At 34.5% G+C, this 17,600-nt stretch overlaps 1 long non-coding RNA gene across 2 annotated transcripts; it reads left to right on the top strand.

Moving 5' to 3' along the window:
• Positions 1-14,612: 14,612 nt before the first annotated feature.
• LOC122036075 lies at positions 14,613-15,845 on the top strand. Of its 2 annotated transcripts, none has more exons than XR_006127315.1 (4): positions 14,613-14,749; positions 14,882-14,945; positions 15,296-15,370; positions 15,694-15,845. It is a non-coding gene; the product is annotated as an uncharacterized LOC122036075 (long non-coding RNA). The 2 variants fall into 2 exon arrangements; XR_006127314.1 differs by lacking the exon at positions 15,694-15,845 and adding an exon at positions 15,578-15,683.
• The last annotated feature ends 1,755 nt before the right edge of the window (positions 15,846-17,600 follow it).

Genomic DNA, 17,600 nt, shown 5'->3' with positions numbered 1-17,600 from the left:
GTGTGACCGATGAATGCTAGGATAGGAGTAGAATCATTTTAACCATATCATCCTTAGAATCATGGAGTCTAACGGTTGAGCTAGAGGACTTGAGTAACTGGGCTGAAGAGTCTCGTGAGTTGGAGGGTTGGAGATGTACACCACCTTGATCGGCGGCGGCTGCTGCTTTTCTTCTTCTTCGACTTGTCGCCTGCTACTGTGGCGGCGGAGTCGCTCTTCTTCTTGTTGCTGTTCCGCCCCTCCATGATTCTTTCCTCTCCCCCTTCCATCCTTAACCACGGCGGCAGAAAGGACGACGGCGAGAGGGAATCTGAGCAAGATTTTTGCCATTTTAAATCTACTAAATTCTATTATTTACATTAGATTATTGCATTATATGTGGTTAGATTTAGGGTAAAAAATGGGGGGAAAAGGACAGGTGTCCATCTCGATTGGAGGGGAAGAGAAGCAATAGAGGAGGGGCCGTAAAAAGTTCATGGCACCAATAATATAGACCACGTGGCAGAGCAGCAGACACGGGTCCGGAATCCGGATGCTATGTTTGCGTCATCCGTACATCCTTGCCTGACGTCGTCACGCATCGGAACGTCGGTACAAGATACTCATCCCAATACGTATACCACATAATAATTTGATCTACGGAGATAAATGATCGGCATTTTACTTAAACCGTCGATAAATTTCAGTGTTATCTACTTCAAATATCTAATTTTAAAAATACATATCATATTCATAGTATATTTTTTTCATATTTAAAATTTTCAATTGTCCTTTAAAAAAAATTATTATTCTTAATTTAACTGACAAATCTAGATTGAGAACAGAGACTTAGTTTTAATATATATATCTCTGCCATTATATCTGGATTTGAAGCAATACATTTTTAAATTTATAAAATTTGATAAAATTTATTACAAACATTATAAGATTTAGAATAATAATATGTACTAATCAATACTACTAATAAATTTTTAGAACTCTTTGTTTGAAAAATATTAAATTTTTTAATTTTCAATTGGTGTATATACCAATTTCGTCCAAAATTAATTAATGAATCTAAATAACTTCAATCATTTCAAATCAAAAATACTCTTAAAAACCTTCTTAATATATCCATATTTTTATATCTAAATTCAATAACATCAATTACGAGTGATAAATTTTTAAATTTATAAAGGTTTGATAAAATTTATCATAAGCTCAGGTGTAAAACAATAATACTTACAAACCAACATTATCAATGGATTCCTAGAACTCCTCTAGTTTGAAAAATGTCATACTTTTAAATTTTTGAATGGTATATATTTATCTGTCAATTTTAGATAAATTTGGCTGATGGATGAACTCCAAATCACTACAAACCAAAACTAATGTAATTTTATAAATTTTTTAAATATATTTGATCCCGTCTAGAAGCTGAGTATATAGGCAGACGATGAGATGGCAGGAATATTAATGAAGAAAAGACTTCAAGCTGAGAGTTGCGGACCTACACCCACCACAGACAGAGCCAACGAAAGCATTAAAGTGAGAACTCAAAGAAGGGGTCCTTGGCATATGCACTTCAATGCATAAGTCAAAACAGTAGCCGAGCGAAAATAAAGAATAAATTGAACAGTATAATAGTAGTGTGAATGCGTGTGTGTGCGCACCTCTTTGGTTAACAGAGAGGACCCATTTTTATACTATCTCTCATAACCTCTGTAATAATGAGACGTCAGAGTATGTCAAGTGTCAGAATATGTCAGATAATGGAGAAGTGGGGAACTAAGCCCTAGAGATCCGAGAGCCACAGAGGTCCGATCGACTCTAGGGTTAGTCGGATTTATGTTGGAGTCATGCCCATGAGAAGTTGAGAATTAAACCACGGAGATCCTAACGGCTATAGTGTCGATCAGGTTTATGTTGAGAGTCATGCCTATTAGAAGTGGAGAACTGAGCCCCAGAGATCCGACCAACAATAGTGTTGGTTAGGTTTATGTTGGGAGTCATGTCTATAAGAAGTGGGAAACTTAGCCCCGGAGGTCCAATCGGCTCTAGAGCTGGTCGAGTTTATATTAGGAGTCATGCCCATGAGAAATGGGGAAATGAGCCCCAGAGGTCTTAAATTATAGGGTCGGTCGAGTTTATCTTGAGAGTCATGCCCATAAGAAGTGGGGAACTGAGCCTCAAAGGTCTGACCGACTCTAGCACCAGTTGGATTTATGTTGCGAGTCATGTCTATGAGAAATAGGGAACTGAGCCCTAGAGGTCCAACCGGCTCTAGAGTCGATCGGGTTTATGTTAAGAGTCATGCCCATGAGAAGTGGAGAACTGAGCCCAGGAAATATGATCGACTCTAGTGTCGGTTGGATCTATTAGTCCCGGTGTGATTGGTAAGAGAGGGTGAATTGCCTATAAGTTAAATTCATACCTTCTTTTACCATTGTTCTTAGCAAAAATAAATACACATTAGTTAATTAAAATAAATATAAACAAAAAGTAAGAGAGAAGAATATTTTACTTGGTTTGCAACTGAGGATGTTGCTAATCTAAGGCAGTGGAAGCTCTCTGAAGTTCTCCTTATTTGAAGGCGAAGAAACCTTTTACAAAGTTTAAGCATAGACGGAAAGAAATACAAAATATCAAAGTTAAAGCACGAGTGTTGTCTAAACTCCTTAGACCAGGGTTCTAATTATAGCCTTTTGGTCATATTTATCCATTAGCTGACGTGGCAGCTCAGGATGCTTGGAGCATGTCCAAGCGCCCCTAATAGTGCATTCTATCTGCTTGTAATGACTCTTCAACGGTTCAGCGATAACATTTTTCTGGTACCCTGGTGCCTAGACCGGTCCGGGCGCTTGGACTATTGCTGACGTTGACTCAAACTTTATCCTCACTGCAACATCTCTGAAAGGGCGCCTGTGCTGGCCCAAAGTAGTTCAGGCATCAGGACTTGGTCTGGGCACCTAGAGTCCACCAGGCTCTTGGACTTGGTCCAAGTGCCTGGACAAATCAACTTTGTGTTGACTTGTCCAACTTTTGCTCCAATCACTTGGGGGATTTCTCTATCTATCCAAAGTTGAGCTCACTCAAACCTAACTCTGGCCTTCTCTCCTCGAGCAATTTTCCACTTTTGGTTCTCGTCCCTCGGAAGTGTCGTGCGCGTTCTTCTTGCTCCACTAGTGTACTCTTCCATAGCTTCTCGTCTCTTGGATGCATCGAGTCTTTCGACTTGCTTCACTTGGCATCCTTCTAGTTTGCTATGTCTTCCGCTTGACTTCTTATGTTCAGGAAAATGAAGAATCACTATTTGAAGCATGAGACATATTTAAAGGTTTATTAAGACAGTGTCCTCATCATAGTTTGGAAAGATGAGTGACGATGCACATATTCAATATTTGGATTTCTTTTTTGAGTAAGATTTTTGGATATAGCTACAGGAGGTTCTTTGATGAACAAAAGTTAATTTGGATAAAAAAATATGGAACAACCACATCAGCGACCCCCTAGAGTCGGTCCCACGGATATGAAGGGAGGTAAATGCAGGTACACAGCTGAAAAGCGCATAGTCGGGACGCTAATCCCAGGCAATAACACCTCGAGGATCGAACCCTGGACCTTTCGTCTATGAAACCATGCACCACCAGCTGTGCTACGCCCTGGGGACAAAGTGAATTTGGATAAAACTTATACATTAATTGATCCAGTGGTAACAAACCTCTAAGAATGGTCAAGTGAAAATGTAATGACATATTCCTCGAGAATTTTAGAAGTGTGAGACATGAATGCAAATGTGTTAGCTGAACAAGAGGTAGTGCAATCACCCAAGAACTTTGAAAAATCATGAGTCACAGAATGCGAGGTTCAAACAATTAGAGGCTAAGTTAGAAAGCTCAAAATTGTTTAAATAATGCCTCCCTCCCATCCAACCAAAGTCTAGTGAATATCATAATTCTTTCAAGATGATAAGTGGCAAGAATCTTAAAGAACCTTTGGAGAATGCTCGGTGTAGAAACAAGGAGAATTACATATAAGTGAATCAGAAAAATCTAACCCATCTCTCCAGTAAATATCTATAGGCCACCAGTACCATTCCCTGAACGATTAATATAATCAAATCTAGACTAGAAATTTGAATCTCTATTATTTAGTCAAAAGGGGACGGAGAATAGGAATCAGAAATCCATTCTAATATCGTAGCAGAATACATTTGTACAATCAATCCCTCTTCCATAAGGTAAGTGGCAAATATGAGCGAAGACAAATTTAGCAAATTCTATGATGATAATTTGGTTGCATGTAAATTTGTTGGTTTAATTCAAGATGATGAATTCTCTGATGATGATGATGAATTAACCACATGCAATTTTGTTGAAATATGTAACAACGAAGAATTTTTTGATGAGAATAATCAGTATGAAATTTCTGATGAAGTTATTGATGCTCCTGTTTATGATATTGATATTAGTGAATTCTCCACTGTTGATGATGAAGTTAATGTTTTGGAAGGAAGTGTAGGGAACTGTGTTGTGGAAACAGTATCTCATGAATCACTTCCTATGTTCCCACAACCACTCAACACTATGAGAGTTGTAAGAATCAAACAAGTTATGGATATAAGTGTAGGGATTTGTGTAGAGTTGGCAGGGCCCCAAGAATTACAACATTTAGTTGTACTACCACTTGAGCTAGAGCCAGAACTATCATTTTATTCTGAAGAAGTCATATCCATTTGTTTAGAACTTTCAAGTACCTTTCAACAATACAAGGTAATTATTTATTGTGATCTTTTATAAAGTTTCATAGAGATACCTGTAATGGATTTTGTTGGATGTGATTCAATTTTTAATACATGCTCAGTTCAACTTAATATGACTCTAATTCTATCTTACATGGCATACTTGTGGGAGGTATATTTTTTTTTCCTTTGGGTGTGTAGATTTTCATGAGGTTAAAAATTTAGAGCTCAATCGGAACCGTCTCTGACCATAAGAAAGAACTTCCAAGAAGACAAAAATGGAGAGAGCGGTATTACATGTTGATCTTGTAACGACAATTTTCTTCATAATAACATGGACAATTGGAAGGAAAGTCTGAAAGTATTCCACTCCAGTTAGAGCCTGATTTAGATGAACTAAATAAGGGGTCGAGCTAATGACATAAAACAAATACTTCTTGGGAGGCACCTCAAGTTCTTTCTTGTTATCATTTCTCTTTTTCATAACCCAAATCTTCTACTTAGTTCTTTATAAAGAATAGAGTGGTTATTGGAAATTAGGATTTTGAAAGTATATGCATGCGTACCTTTGCTCAGGAGAGTCAACTACCTTTTATAGGACCAGATCTCTCCAACGCATTCTCCCCGTGGCCCCCATTTCTCACCGTCGTGCCCATATTCCCCTAAATAAATTCCTATTATGACCCATTTATATCGGAGTTAATAGTTGTGTTTCCTCCTTTTCCGTGATAATAGCTATATTATTCATTATCCTCCAAGAATAACGTAACGTTTCGTTGCTCCAGTCATGAGTCGGGAGTAGTTGGGAGTCGAACACTGAGCGTAGTCAGGAGTCGGCAATCGGGAGTAGCTGGGAGTCGAACACCGAGCATAGTAGGGAGTCAGTAGTTAGTGTTGGATTGCAATGGTTACAAACAAAATCTCATATTGAAAACACATAGAAAGAATCATGGACTTATAAGGGAAAGATATCTCCATTGGTATGAGACTTTTTGGATAGAGTCAAAAAATAAAACTATGAATGCTCAGGTCCAAAGTGAATAATAGCCTACTATTGTGGAGATATCTAATTTCTTTTTGTCTAACAATTGGTATCAGAGGGATAAGAAAGTCCTAGGAGGTCGGGTGGACTGAGGCGCAAGAAAGTCCTAATAGGTCGGTTGGACAGAGGGGTAGGAAAATCTTGATGGGTCAAAGATCAGATGACATCAAGCAGGTAGCTTTGAAGACGTCCTTCATTTGAGAGAGGGTTGTTGGGTTGCAATTGTTGTAAATAAAGGCTCAGATTAAAAACACATGTGATGTGGTGATAAGGGAGAGTCCATCTGTTACAGATCAATTGACATGGTGTGAGTCAAAGTCAAGACGGTCAACGTCAGGCTCACAGTTATCCCGGTCGGCAAAGGAGTGGCCAAGCGGACATCACCCGGCCGGTCGGGGCATCATGAGCCGGTCGATAGTGAAACGAGCCGCTCGGACCACCCGTCCGACGCAAGGAATGACACTATACAGGAAAAGACAAGAAAACAAAAGGAAACATGTCATGTATCATTAAATACAAAGAAGCTAAGGTAAAGAAGAATACTACCGTTATCATTAATGCACGAAATCAAGACAAATAAGTCTTCATCTGGCAATTAATATTATTAAATAAGGGCAGATGAACTATCACATAAAAATGTATTAAATGGGACGTCAGGTATGAGGAAGGCAAGATTTTTTATTTTCTTAATTACTTCGTTCTCTCTTCCTAATTTTGACTCGAGCGTCGGAGGGTCAACGTCAGAGACCCCTTTACTGGTTTTGGTTTTGTTTGCAGGATCGAAATCTTCATCCTGTCAGCAGTCATTTCATTCCCGACTTTTCAGCTTCCTTCATTCGGGCATGATCAACATAGAAAGGATTATGAACTTATAAAGAAAAGATATTTACATTGGTACGAGATCTTTTAGATAGAGTCTAAAAATAAAATAATAAAAACTTAAGTCCAAAATGAATAATATCATATTATTATAAAAAAATCTAATTTGTTTTTTTAGTTCTCACAATCCAAAAATAACTGATAACTGAACACCTAACATAGCTAAGAGTCCCTGTAGCTACTACAATTGCAAATCTAGTTATAGCAGTTATAATTCCTTAATTACTACACTTGCATATTCAACTGTAACATTTACGTTATTACACTGCCTCTGATCGATTCAAAATCTAGGTAGAAAATTTAAATGGGCATAATATAATGAAATGATATTGAAGATTGAATAAGGGAAAGCGACATCTGTTTTTTATTTTAAAAAAATAAAAATGGAGCGTCGATTAAAAAAAAAACTAGGACCTCGTTCTAATTTTTGCCCATAACTTTTTATTTCAAATTAGTTAATTTACAAAATAATTTCGAACATGACAAAGACAACTTCATTATGTACTGGTTGACCTCTCTTAATAAATTAACTTTTCTAAAACAATAATTGAACGATTGAAAAGCGTGTTTTTCGTTGGGAAGGAGTAGTGGTGTTGTCGGATGTGGATGGAACGGCTGCTACTGCTGCTATACCTGCTGCATCTGCATGCTCGCTACTGCACTTCTCTGCAGGTTCAGAATTCTAGTTTTCAAATTAATTACGCTCAGTTAATTGGATAGTGACAAACAAAAAACAAATTTAAAAATAATTTACATCTATAATTATATGTTTTAAGTATACATATGGATTATTTAGATTAATTATATACGAATTGAAGGTTTGATTTGACACTTAAACACAGCTGGATTAGGAACAGTTGTATTAATTGGCTAGTTAATCAGATAGCACTATTATATATATAATGCAAAATTTTCCATGATAATTTTCTCAGCTCAATACTACTCTAAACCCTGCTCTTGTGTGAAGTGATTAACAGGCCACGCTTTTTAAAATATAATTAAGTACAATGTCTTAATCTAATTAATTATTCATTTATTTGACTGATCGTAGTAAAACAATGTCGGCAGCCCCAAAAAGATGTACTGAGTTGACTTCAATCTAGCTCAACGGTATTGGGAATTAAATAACAATTTTGAAGTATCAAATAAGATTATACTATTAATGGTAAAATTCACAAAGATTCCCTTCTTTTAAATCGATGCAATTTCTTAAAATGCAGGTTTTCAGTAAAGATGAACTGTCGTAAAAACCTCTGAAATAGCATGCATTTTCACAGCCGCTAATGCTATTACTTGAATTATAGGTGATTGATCCAGAGGTAAAGTGGGACCGAATGGTAGAAGAGTCAATGATGCGTGGAGGTTAAAGTCAACATGGTCAACATCCCGAGCTCGGCCGAGCAGCCAGTGTATTGCCCGGGCGACGATGCAACAACCTAGCTCAACGCTGGGTTTCCGACGCTCAGGAGCCGAGCGGAGTCCTCGCTCGGCCGAACGGGGGACACGGCTCGACTACGCATGGCAAGGCGAGAGCAGGACGAAACACTAGGGGACGAGCGAGCCTCCCACTCGGCTCGGTCATTCCCTCAGCAGTGTGGGAGCGCAGCCGAGTGGACCACTTCGCTCAGTCTTGTAGACGGCTAGATGAGCAGGAGAGGATGTCTTCCTCGGGACAGGTGTCACCAACAAACGGCATGGTTGACGGCATGGTCAGGTAGAGAATCGTACGGTCGAAGCCTCCACTGTCACGTTAGCCACTACAAAAAAATACAACTTTGGGGACAAACATTTGGAACGAAAAAAATTCGTCCCAAAATTGGAACAAATTTAGGGTCAAAAATAAATTTTGACCCAAATAACCAACAAAACTTGCAACAAAAAAATTTCGTTTCAAGTTTGCAACATAAAAAAAATTCGTTGCTAAATTCGTCCCCAAATCTGGAACGAAAAAATAATTTGTCCCAAATTTAGGGATAAATATTGGATTCGTCCCAAATTTAGGAACGAATCGAAGATTCATCCCAAATTCTGGGACGAATCTAGGATTTGTCCCAAAATTTGGGACGAATCCAGAATTCGTCCCAAACCTAAAATTATTTTTAAATAATTAAAATGAAACACGTAAGGCTTAAATATGGACCTAGAGACCTCGGAATTTGATGAAACAAGTTTCTATGCATTGGTATCATTGAGCTAATCGTAAATACGTCATCATCCATAATTTTTAATTATTATTTTCAGTGATTTGAATTTTTAACACCAAATAAGGTCAAATTGGGATTAAAAAATTCCAAATATATATATATTTGTTAAAAAATATTTTTATTGATATATTTATGATCATGACAATGAGACGAGCACATAGAAACTTGTTTCATCAAATTCCGATGTCTCTAGGTCCGTATTTAAGCCGTCCAAGTTTGTTTATTTTTTAATAAAATGATTAAATTTTTGGGACGAATTCTGGATTCGTCCCAAAATTTGGGACGAATCCAGAATTCGTCCCAAACCTAAAATTATTTTTAAATAATTAAAATGAAACATGTAAGGCTTAAATATGGACCTAGAGACCTCGGAATTTGATGAAACAAGTTTCTATGCATTCGTATCGTTGAGCTGATCGTAAATACGTCATCATCCATAATTTTTAATTATTATTTTCAGTAATTTGAATTTTTAACACCAAATTAGGTCAAATTGGGATTAAAAAAATTCCAAATATATATATATTTGGTAAAAAATATTTTTATTGATAGATTTATGATCATGACAATAAGATGAGCATATAGAAACTTATTTCATCAAATTCCGATGACTCTAGGTCCGTATTTAACTCGTCCAAGTTTGTTTATTTTTTAAAAAAATGATTAAATTTTTGGGACGAATTCTGGATTCGTCCCAAATTTTGGGACGAATTCCTGGATTCGTCCCAAAATTTGGGACGAATCCAGAATTCGTCCCAAAATTTGGGACGAATCCAGAATTCGTCCCAAACCTAAAATTATTTTTAAATAATTAAAATGAAACATGTAAGGCTTAAATATGGACCTAGAGACCTCAGAATTTGATGAAACAAGTTTCTATGCATTCGTATCGTTGAGCTGATCGTAAATACGTCATCATCCATAATTTTTAATTATTATTTTCAGTAATTTGAATTTTTAACACCAAATTAGGTCAAATTAGGATTAAAAAATTCCAAATATATATATATTTGGTAAAAAATATTTTTATTGATAGATTTATGATCATGACAATGAGGCGAGCACATAGAAACTTGTTTCATCAAATTCTGATATCTCTATGTAGATATTTTTTAAAACATCTATAGATTGATACTAACTAAAAATGTGTTGTGTACTGAACGTTTGTAAATTAGTGTCCGAAAACTTAAATAAGGACCTAGAGACCTCGGAATTTGATGAAACAAGTTTTTATGCATCCGTATCGTTGAGCTGATCGTAAATACATCATCATCCATAATTTTTAATTATTATTTTCAGTGATTTGAATTTTTAACACCAAATTAGGTCAAATTGGGATTAAAAAATTCCAAATATATATATATTTGGTAAAAAATATTTTTATTGATAGATTTATGATCATGACAATGAGACGAGCACATAGAAACTTGTTTCATCAAATTCTGATGTCTCTAGGTCCGTATTTAAGCCATCCAAGTTTGTTTATTTTTTAAAAAATTTAAATTTTTGGGACGAATCTGGATTCGTCCCAAATTTTGGGACGAATCCAGAGATTCGTCCCAAACTTTGGGACGAATTCCTGGATTCGTCCCAAAATTTGGGACGAATCCAGAATTCGTCCCAAACCTAAAATTATTTTTAAATAATTAAAATGAAACATGTAAGGCTTAAATATGGACCTAGAGACCTCGGAATTTGATGAAACAAGTTTCTATGCATTGGTATCGTTGAGCTAATCGTAAATATGTCATCATCCATAATTTTTAATTATTATTTTCAGTAATTTGAATTTTTAACACCAAATAAGGTCAAATTGGGATTAAAAAATTCCAAATATATATATATTTGTTAAAAAATATTTTTATTGATAGATTTATGATCATGACAATGAGACGAGCACATAGAAACTTGTTTCATTAAATTCCGATGTCTCTAGGTCCGTATTTAAGCCGTCCAAGTTTGTTTATTTTTTAATAAAATGATTAATTTTTGGGACGAATTCTGGATTCGTCCCAAATTTTGGGACGAATTCCTGGATTCGTCCCAAAAGTTGGGACGAATCCAGAATTCGTCCCAAACCTAAAATTATTTTTAAATAATTAAAATGAAACATGTAAGGCTTAAATATGGACCTAGAGCCCTCGAAATTTGATGAAACAAGTTTCTATGCATTCGTATCGTTGAGCTGATCGTAAATACGTCATCATCCATAATTTTTAATTATTATTTTCAGTAATTTGAATTTTTAACACCAAATTAGGTCAAATTAGGATTAAAAAATTCCAAATATATATATATTTGGTAAAAAATATTTTTATTGATAGATTTATGATCATGACAATGAGGCGAGTACATAGAAACTTGTTTCATCAAATTCCGATATCTCTATGTAGATATTTTTTAAAACATCTATAGATTGATACTAACTAAAAATGTGTTGTGTACTGAACGTTTGTAAATTAGTGTCCGAAAACTTAAATAAGGACCTAGAGACCTCGGAATTTGATGAAACAAGTTTCTATGCATCCGTATCGTTGAGCTGATCGTAAATACATCATCATCCATAATTTTTAATTATTATTTTCAGTGATTTGAATTTTTAACACCAAATTAGGGCAAATTGGGATTAAAAAATTCCAAATATATATATATTTGGTAAAAAATATTTTTATTGATAGATTTATGATCATGACAATGAGACGAGCACATAGAAACTTGTTTCATCAAATTCCGATGTCTCTAGGTCCGTATTTAAGCCGTCCAAGTTTGTTTATTTTTTAAAAAAATGATTAAATTTTTGGGACGAATCTCTGGATTCGTCCCAAACTTTGGGACGAATTCCTGGATTCGTCCCAAAATTTGGGACGAATCCAGAATTCGTCCCAAACCTAAAATTATTTTTAAATAATTAAAATGAAACATGTAAGGCTTAAATATGGACCTAGAGACCTCGGAATTTGATGAAACAAGTTTCTATGCATTGGTATCGTTGAGCTAATCGTAAATACGTCATCATCCATAATTTTTAATTATTATTTTCAGTAATTTGAATTTTTAACACCAAATAAGGTCAAATTGGGATTAAAAAATTCCAAATATATATATATTTGTTAAAAAATATTTTTATTGATAGATTTATGATCATGACAATGAGACGAGCACATAGAAACTTGTTTCATTAAATTCCGATGTCTCTAGGTCCGTATTTAAGCCGTCCAAGTTTGTTTATTTTTTAATAAAATGATTAAATTTTTGGGACGAATCCAGACTTCGTCCCAAATTTTGGGACGAATCCAGAATTCGTCCCAAACCTAAAATTATTTTTAAATAATTAAAATGAAACATGTAAGGCTTAAATATGGACCTAGAGACCTCGGAATTTGATGAAACAAGTTTCTATGCATTGGTATCGTTGAGCTAATCGTAAATACGTCATCATCCATAATTTTTAATTATTATTTTCAGTAATTTGAATTTTTAACACCAAATAAGGTCAAATTGGGATTAAAAAATTCCAAATATATATATATTTGTTAAAAAATATTTTTATTGATAGATTTATGATCATGACAATGAGACGAGCACATAGAAACTTGTTTCATTAAATTCCGATGTCTCTAGGTCCGTATTTAAGCCGTCCAAGTTTGTTTATTTTTTAATAAAATGATTAAATTTTTGGGACGAATTCTGGATTCGTCCCAAATTTTGGGACGAATTCCTGGATTCGTCCCAAAATTTGGGACGAATCCAGAATTCGTCCCAAAATTTGGGACGAATCCAGAATTCGTCCCAAACCTAAAATTATTTTTAAATAATTAAAATGAAACATGTAAGGCTTAAATATGGACCTAGAGCCCTCGGAATTTGATGAAACAAGTTTCTATGCATTCGTATCGTTGAGCTGATCGTAAATACGTCATCATCCATAATTTTTAATTATTATTTTCAGTAATTTGAATTTTTAACACCAAATTAGGTCAAATTAGGATTAAAAAATTCCAAATATATATATATTTGGTAAAAAATATTTTTATTGATAGATTTATGATCATGACAATGAGGCGAGTACATAGAAACTTGTTTCATCAAATTCCGATATCTCTATGTAGATATTTTTTAAAACATCTATAGATTGATACTAACTAAAAATGTGTTGTGTACTAAACGTTTGTAAATTAGTGTCCGAAAACTTAAATAAGGACCTAGAGACCTCGGAATTTGATGAAACAAGTTTCTATGCATCCGTATCGTTGAGCTGATCGTAAATACATCATCATCCATAATTTTTAATTATTATTTTCAGTGATTTGAATTTTTAATACCAAATTAGGTCAAATTGGGATTAAAAATTCCAAATATATATATATTTGGTAAAAAATATTTTTATTGATAGATTTATGATCATGACAATGAGACGAGCACATAGAAACTTGTTTCATCAAATTCCGATGTCTCTAGGTCCGTATTTAAGCCGTCCAAGTTTGTTTATTTTTTAAAAAAATGATTAAATTTTTGGGACGAATCTCTGGATTCGTCCCAAATTTTGGGACGAATCCAGAGATTCGTCCCAAACTTTGGGACGAATTCCTGGATTCGTCCCAAAATTTGGGACGAATCCAGAATTCGTCCCAAACCTAAAATTATTTTTAAATAATTAAAATGAAACATGTAAGGCTTAAATATGGACCTAGAGACCTCGGAATTTGATGAAACAAGTTTCTATGCATTGGTATCGTTGAGCTAATCGTAAATACGTCATCATCCATAATTTTTAATTATTATTTTCAGTAATTTGAATTTTTAACACCAAATAAGGTCAAATTGGGATTAAAAAATTCCAAATATATATATATTTGTTAAAAAATATTTTTATTGATAGATTTATGATCATGACAATGAGACGAGCACATAGAAACTTGTTTCATTAAATTCCGATGTCTCTAGGTCCGTATTTAAGCCGTCCAAGTTTGTTTATTTTTTAATAAAATGATTAAATTTTTGGGACGAATCCAGAATTCGTCCCAAACCTAAAATTATTTTTAAATAATTAAAATGAAACATGTAAGGCTTAAATATGGACCTAGAGACCTCGGAATTTGATGAAACAAGTTTCTATGCATTGGTATCGTTGAGCTAATCGTAAATACGTCATCATCCATAATTTTTAATTATTATTTTCAGTAATTTGAATTTTTAACACCAAATAAGGTCAAATTGGGATTAAAAAATTCCAAATATATATATATTTGGTAAAAAATATTTTTATTGATAGATTTACGATCAGGACAATGATACGAACGCATAGAAACTTGTTTCATTAAATTCCGATGTCTCTAGGTCTGTATTTATTCCTTTTGATTTTTTCCCTTTTTTATTAAAAAAAAAATAAATTCTGGGACGAATCCAGGATTCGTCCCAGATTTTGGGACGAATCCAGGATTCGTCCCAGATTTTGGGACGAATCCAGGATTCGTCCCAGATTAGGGTCGAAATTGGGAACAAAAAAATTTTGATGCTAATAACCCTATGTCTATATCCCATTCCGATTCTTGTTTTCTTCCCCATTTCTTTCTCCCCCGTTCCCCTTCCAACCTGCGATTTCCAGGGTTTCGGCCACATCTCCAACCGACGACGGCGGTGTGATATGCGACGATCGCTTGATCTCCGGCGGTGGAAGGGTTTCGATTGGTAAGCCCATTGCTCTCGAATCTCCCTCTCTCGGATCTCCCTCTCTACGGCCCGTGCTGGTCGCCGCCAGGCGCTGCCACTGCCAGGCGTGTGGCTGGACACTGCCAGGCGCTGGCTGGCCGGCGTCTGGCCGCCGGCGTGGGCCTTGCCGTGGCTAACCGCCGTCTCCCTCTGCAGTTGAAGAAGAAGCCCAAGATCATGCAGCAGCATCTTGATGTAAGTTTCCTATAAAAACATGCTTGTTTTCCTAAATTTGGTTTGATTTCTCGCACTTGACTTAGGATTGATCTCTTTTCTGCTCTTTACCATTGATATGCGCCTTCTCTTATGCTTGATTTGCCTCTGCAGTATTGTTTCCCTGGTTTATGGCTATCCAAGATAACTCCTCGATCCTACAAAGCCAATGAATAAGGTTAGTTTTATTTGTCCTCGATTCTGCAAGGGTTAGAGATCGTTGATGAGGGTTTTAGTTCTAGAAACTAGTAAGAGCTCAGTTAAATGATTTTAGATTTGCCATTTATTTATTAAGAATCGTTTCAGATAACTCAGAGACTCTTTGACGAGATGACTAATCAAAATGGTATATCCAAATCTTTGCTAAGAAATCAACACCAAGTACATTGTTCAGGATTTCATTGTGATTTCTTCAATAATATGTTTTTAATTTTTAGTTTCTATTTTTTTTAATGAAATGAGAATTGAATTATTTGTAGAAAATATTGACTTTCATGCGTATTAATCAGTACATGTTTTCAATTGCAGACATGTGTTCTTATAGTCCGTATACATTGTGAAGGTTGTAAGGATAGGTCAGGAAGAAGGTGCAGAAGGTTCAAGGTAAGTTGTGGGGTTCAGTTGTATTTTATTCATTGTTTAATTGGTTTATTGTTTGGCTGGGTTCATGTGGTACATGGAAGCAATAAATAACATATTGTTGTAGGAGCTTTGTTGATTCTTTGAAAATGTGAACTCAATTTTACTCTGTTTCAATTATGTTTCATATTCTGTTATTTACTTGAGTTATGCTTGTATTGTAATTCAAAGAAGGAAAATGTTTGTCTGGCAAACTCTATATCTGAAATGCATAAATTTGGAGCAATCTATAATATCAAATGGTTCTCATACTTTGGCACATGAATCCAATGATTTGTGTAAAAAAGATAAAAAGAAGAAAGGAACAAAAAGAGGAAGGCACTTTGATAGAGATTCTCGAGCTACTAATCCAGAGGTTCGTTTGGAGTCTCTAACTAGGCAATATGAATGAAGTCTCTAATACTCTAACTTTATTTTTGTCCTGATTTGATAATGTTGTTTGTGCAAGTCTCAATTTGGTGTGATCTCACTGTAGTTGAAGACAGCTGTATTTGTTCACCTCTTTTCGGTATTCCTAAGTTCATTAATATGCATTTACTGATCTATATATAATTAGCTTTAAATAATTATGTTATAGTTGTTTAATTATATAAAGTTAACTTTAAATAATTATGTTAAAGTTAGCTTTAAATAGTTGTTTAATTGTGTTCCTTCTTTTGATAAGTTGCTCTTTCTTGTTTTGTCTTCAATGATAATGATGCATAAAAGTTCGAATTTGATCTATGTACAGTCTCAAAACTATATAGATACATAAAAGTTCTATATTTCATCTAGAATTACATCACACTATTCTAAAATTCTTTACTAGATAACGATGCATCCTCCTACCTTAATATTTTGCAAAGAGTTGTTAAAAATGTGCTAAAGTTATTCATATGAAATTGTCAACTAGTTAACACAATGAAAGGAACAATTATTTTAAACATCCTTTAGTTTACATTAAATACCAACCAAAGACAAAACTATAAATTCAGCAAATTAAAATGAAAAATAAAGTTAACTAAGTGAGAAAATTTGAACCCTAATACCATACTTCACAAGATCTCTCTCTTTTTCTCTCTATATGATGTGTCAATTATATTAGGTTGTATCATAGTTACGATACATGTACTTAGCTTCAAAATAATGCTTATAATTTTATTTACCGTTGCTATGACATGGATGATTCATATCGTTGGTAAATATGACTTTTATTAGAATTAGGGCTTTTATTAGAATGTTTAAGGAATTTCACATTTATGTTTTGTTTCCAATTATTCTTTTTACATGGCCATATCGTATAATATTTACAATATTTCTTGTTACACATAATCTAGTTTATTTGTTTGTTGTTATGTAGGCAAAGGAGATTTGATGGGGATCAAAGATTTTGTGGCACACGAAGATGACTATATGTATTCTTAGTGTTGTTGGATGGATGATGGACTTATAAAACATTGGGTTGTTGAACTTGTAAACTTTGTTGAACAAGATGGATTTTATAAACTTTGTTGAAATCTTTATATTTTTTGAATTATGAGTTGATGTGTTGAATGTTAAATTAGGATGTGTTGAATGCATATTATTTGTTATTTGAATTTGGTTTTTATGTATTTGGATTGTATTGCAGAAATAAATTGAAGCTAGAAAAAATATTTGATATAGGGACGAATTTGGCAACGAAAATGATTTGTCCCAATTCTATCGTAATTTGGGATAAAATTATTTTCGTCCCAGATTCTGGGACGAATTCTGGGACGAATCCACAAAATTCGTCCCAAAATTTGTCCCAGAATCTGGGACGAATTCTGGGACGAAAATGATCTTATGATTATCAAAGAATTTGGTAAGTTTTTGTTGCCAAATTCGTTGCCAGTTTTGCAACAAATTTATTATTCGTTGCAAACTTAGGAACAAAAATGGAAACAAAAAAAATTTTGTCACCGAATTTGTCCCCAAATTCGTTGCAATATTAGGGACAAATTTGGCAACAAAATATAATTTGTCACCGAATTCGTCCCCAAATTTGTTGCAAAAATAGAGACAAATTTGGCAGAACATTTATGTGAATTCGTCCCCAAATTTGTTCCTAAGTTTGCAACAAAAATAATTTTCGTTGCAAATTTGTATACTTTTTTGCAACGAATTTGGGGACGAAAATTTTATTCGTCGCCAAATTCGTCCCCAAATTCGTTCCCAAATTTGCAACAATCCC

The sequence above is a fragment of the Zingiber officinale genome, unplaced genomic scaffold (assembly GCF_018446385.1).
Source record: "Zingiber officinale cultivar Zhangliang unplaced genomic scaffold, Zo_v1.1 ctg132, whole genome shotgun sequence".
Lineage (NCBI taxonomy): Eukaryota > Viridiplantae > Streptophyta > Magnoliopsida > Zingiberales > Zingiberaceae > Zingiber > Zingiber officinale.
This window is presented reverse-complemented; position numbering and strand designations above follow the sequence as displayed.